Source organism: Vulpes vulpes, chromosome 9 (genome assembly GCF_048418805.1).
Source record: "Vulpes vulpes isolate BD-2025 chromosome 9, VulVul3, whole genome shotgun sequence".
NCBI lineage: Eukaryota > Metazoa > Chordata > Mammalia > Carnivora > Canidae > Vulpes > Vulpes vulpes.
The window spans coordinates 101406485-101410621 of record NC_132788.1 but is presented as its reverse complement, the minus strand read 5'-3'; positions in this window follow the sequence as shown (position 1 = coordinate 101410621).

The window sequence follows — 4137 nt, the reverse complement described above, 5'->3', positions numbered from 1 at the left end:
CCATCCTTTTTGTGGCCAAAACAAGTTCTGCTCTCATTTCCACAGTCCCAGAACCTGGCAAGGTTGCTCCTAGGCTGCCATGCTTTTGTGAGGTCTTATGTCTGTTTTTATCGTTTTTCTGCTAGCCCCCTAAAAAATTCAAGTTAATGTTTATCTAGGACTTACTGGGTGCCCTCACAATAACCCATTTTACAGAGGGAAGAGTGAAGGCACAGCTAGTGAGCGGCAGAGGCAGGATTTCTTCCCATCCCTTGCCTTCGGCACTGTTGGACTGTCCACCTCAAGGAGCTCCCTGTGCGCATTTAACGTAGCTGATCCTGTTACTGTGTCTAAACTAGGAGTGAAGGAGCTGTAAGTAAAAGCCATGACCAGCTATCCGATTCAAGTCCACAAAAATATATTGGCCGCCCACTATATGCCAGACATTATGCTTCTCAAGACAAGATTAATGGGATCCCCCCCTTTCTGGAGCCTTCAGACTGTCTGGGTCACATGCTTTCATTGATGCATGGACTTTGTCTACCATGTGCTTCCATTCATAGAGTTTTCCCTTTGCATTTGGATGCTCCGATGAGGTTCAGGTGGTTCAAGGTGTTGGAAAAAAATGACCGGGGGAACAATACATTGGGGTTATTGGTGTTGGTCTTGTCTAGGAGTTAAAACCAGCTGGGGGAATGTGGGGGGATGTCAGGGGAAGAGCAAAGGAAACTATAGTCCAGAAGGTTAGCGGCCTAAGGTCTGGCCCCCAAATATCTGGATTTGAACCCCAGACTCATAGTTACTTAGACAAGCCTCCTCACTTCCCAGTGCCTCGGTTTCTCCATCTGCCAAGTAGAGCTCATGAAAGCAACCTGCCTTCTAGAACTGCGGTGAAAAAAAATCAAAGCTCTATAAAGCTTTAGACAGCTTCCGGCACATAGCAAGCACTCCGTAAGTGATAGAGACTCCGACAATGATCCCTCCAGGCTCCCTGGAGAGGTAGCTAGACAGGACCCCGATTCTGAACCTGCAGGGCTAGTGTGGAGGGGTAAGAGGGAGCGAGGACCCCAGCCCCCGGCGTGGTAGGGGCTGCCAAATAGGGTCGAGGTGGAGGTGAGGGGTCTGGCCGACCCCAGCAAGCCTGTTAATTACCTCTCAGGGTCACGGGCCTTAAGGAGCCCTCAGTGGGATCGCACCCGGCCCTCTGTATATTGATCTCATCTAATCTCTCAGCAGGCGGGCGGGTCTCTAAATCCTCCTCAACTCGCCTTTCCTGCCCTCGCTGGGCAGGGAGGCCCCAGGCAGGGCTTAGCTCGCAGCGAATGAGGGCTGGGAAGCCGGAGCGCTTTGGGGGACATCTCTGCCCATCATAGGAGGATGGACAGCGCGATGCGTACCCCGGGGACGTCCCCCGGGTGGGGGTGGGGGTGGGCAGGCCCGCGCTTCTTCCCCGCCGCCCACTGCTCCCCACCCTCCAATTCTCGGGTCTGGGAATCTACCGCTGTGGCTGCGAAACCTAGGAAACAGCCCCTCCTGGGCACCGGTACCCCCACCGTCCCCATCGAGGGCTGGAGGAGGTGTTGGGAGCTGGCGAAGGGCCCTACTTTGCTGCTCCCCTCTCCTTGCAGAAGCCAAAGCTGCTGGGAGAGGCCGCCCGGCGCCGCGGGCCTGGCTGGGCTCTGCTGGGGTGACCCGGGTCGGCGCAGGGTTCCTGGCTTTATCCGGAGTAGCCAGCGCTTTTCCGGCCCCTGGGCCATGTCGATTGTTCAGGGGGCTCCCTGGGCTCCTGCGAGCCTTCAGTTCTCACCTTTGAAGTGGGCTCTGTTTGGATGGTGGGGAAAACAGGGGTTCTGCACAGCTACCTGGTTCCCAGGGGCGGGGCCCAGGAGGGAAAGGTTGCAGGAGGCTGGTGGGACTTGGCGGGGGGGTGCACAGACAGACTCAGAGAGGAGGCCTGGTGACATATTCTAAAGCTGAGAAGACAGAGCAGCCTGGGTTTGAATCCTGCCTCCACTACTTTTTTTGCTGGGAGACCCTGAGCAAGGGACTTTGCCTCTGGGCGTCTGTTTCCTCACCTGTTATTCGTCACCTCCTCTGTTTGGGTCAAGAACTGGGTTAGTGAAGTGGTTCTGAGTTAGTGCAGTGCTCCTCCCGGCCAAGAGGAAGGGTTATCAGCCAACATACGAGGGGTGGTGGCTGGCTGGAGGACATCCTACCTTCTGGAGGTCCGGGGCTGCCTGCTGGAGCTGACATGAGCACTTGCGCTCACCCAGGGTGACATGGATGGCATGGGCATAAGGTAGGTCTCTTTGGGGACAGAGGGTGCCTGTTGGAGGGTCTGGGCAGGCTCCAGTTCACATCTCCCTCCCTGGAAGGCATGATGGAGCTCTGTGGTCTTGTCTGAGTTCAGGGTCAGGCTCGGATGCGCCCCGGCCTGTGCGTCAGTGGTTGGATGTCCTACCAGGTACACACCTGGAACATGCCTACAGCACACCTGGAGCGTACCCAGAGCACGTCTTCCAGGTTTCCAGCCACTGGTCCATCTTGGTCCTGCTCGATCAGCATCAGAGATCTGAGTAGGGTCACCTTTCCTAGTAAAACACAAAATCAGGAACAAAAGCGGGCTCTGTGCTCGATGGATGCCAGGCAATGCCCTAAGCACTTCACATTCACTACCTTGCTTCATTTTTATGACAGCCTGTTAAGGTGGAGCCTGTCAGTGCTGCTGGCCGAGAATTGTGCTTCCTGTGCTTTTATCTCTAAAGTGTCTCTCTGGACACAGTTGTCCCAGGAAATTCATAAACTCTAGTGGATTCTGAGTGGGCTTGGCTTCTGCTAGCCTGTTGCCTCTGTTTGGGGCTATAAAGGGTTTCTCTCTCTCTCTCTCTCTCTCTCTTGAGCCCTGGCTCTTCTAGCTCCCTGCACTAGCTCCCTTGCACTAGCTCCCTTCACTAGCTCCCCTGCAGCAGACCTGGGAGGCTGGGTGGAGAAGCGGAAAACTTTCTCCCCTTCCACTCCTCACTTAGGAAGTTTAGCTCCTGCAGCTCAGCCTTGCCCCTCCCACCCACGCCCCACTCCTGGGGATCAATTTCCCTCCAGCCTGTGCCCCAGCCCCTCCTATACCCTGTCCACAGGAGCCCCAGCAACTCCCTCCAAGGCTGCCCGGAAGAGAGGGAAGTTAAACATTGCAAAGAAGAAAAGCCCTGAGGCCAGAGAGCGGAGCCCTGAGCTGAGCTTTCAGAAGTGTCTTCTTACCTCTTCACCTCAGGCTTCTTCCTTTTCCCTCCTGGGGAGTCTGAGGTCCCAATGCAGCCCCCCAGAGAGCCAGCACTACAGCACCCCCTGCCCTTGGAGGCTCTCAGGGAAAACCAGGCAGGCAGGGCTGAGGACACCTCCATGCAAACCTCAGCTCCTCCTGCCCTGACCAGTTAACTCGACACTTATTCTACATTAAATACCAATTGGGCCAATTTTCTGCTGTAATTAAAACCTCTGCAGACATGTTCCCTGCTCATCAGTGATGAGTTTATTAACCTCCAGCTCTGAAGGAATGTGGGGCAGAGAGAAGGACAGAACAGTGTTTGGCTCTGGGCACAGAGCGGGCAGCCAGCAGCCGCGTTCGCAAAAGTGTCGGCATCTGCATGTTGGCAGCTTCTGTGGCTGAGACTCAGAAATATCTGTCCCCGCCATGCTGACCTGCTGCAAACCTGGGCCTGCCGTATCATAACTGCGTATCTTTTAAGAGTCCCATTTCCAGAAACAAGGCCTCTTCCAGCTCAGCAATCTGGGCTTGTTTGTTATGTAGCATAATCGAGGCTGTGATAACTATTACATATTATATCCCAATTTACAGATGGTGAAATTGAGGCCCCATTGGCTTACTAATCCAGGAGAGATCAAGATGATTCTTGCCAAGGGAGTCTCAGATCCTAGAAATAGACTCTCAAGGTTGACCAAGGAAGCAGGCCAGGCTAGTTCCCTGGCCTACCAGAAGTGTGAGGTTCACAGCTGCCAGCCACAGGGGCTGGAAGCTCAATGCTTAGTGCATTCGTGGCAGCTCTAGCAATCAGTTTTCTCCGTTCATCAGAGGCTACTCGCAGACTGGAACACGATCCAGCCCCAAGAAGTCACTGTTTTATTTCTTTTAATCAATGGATT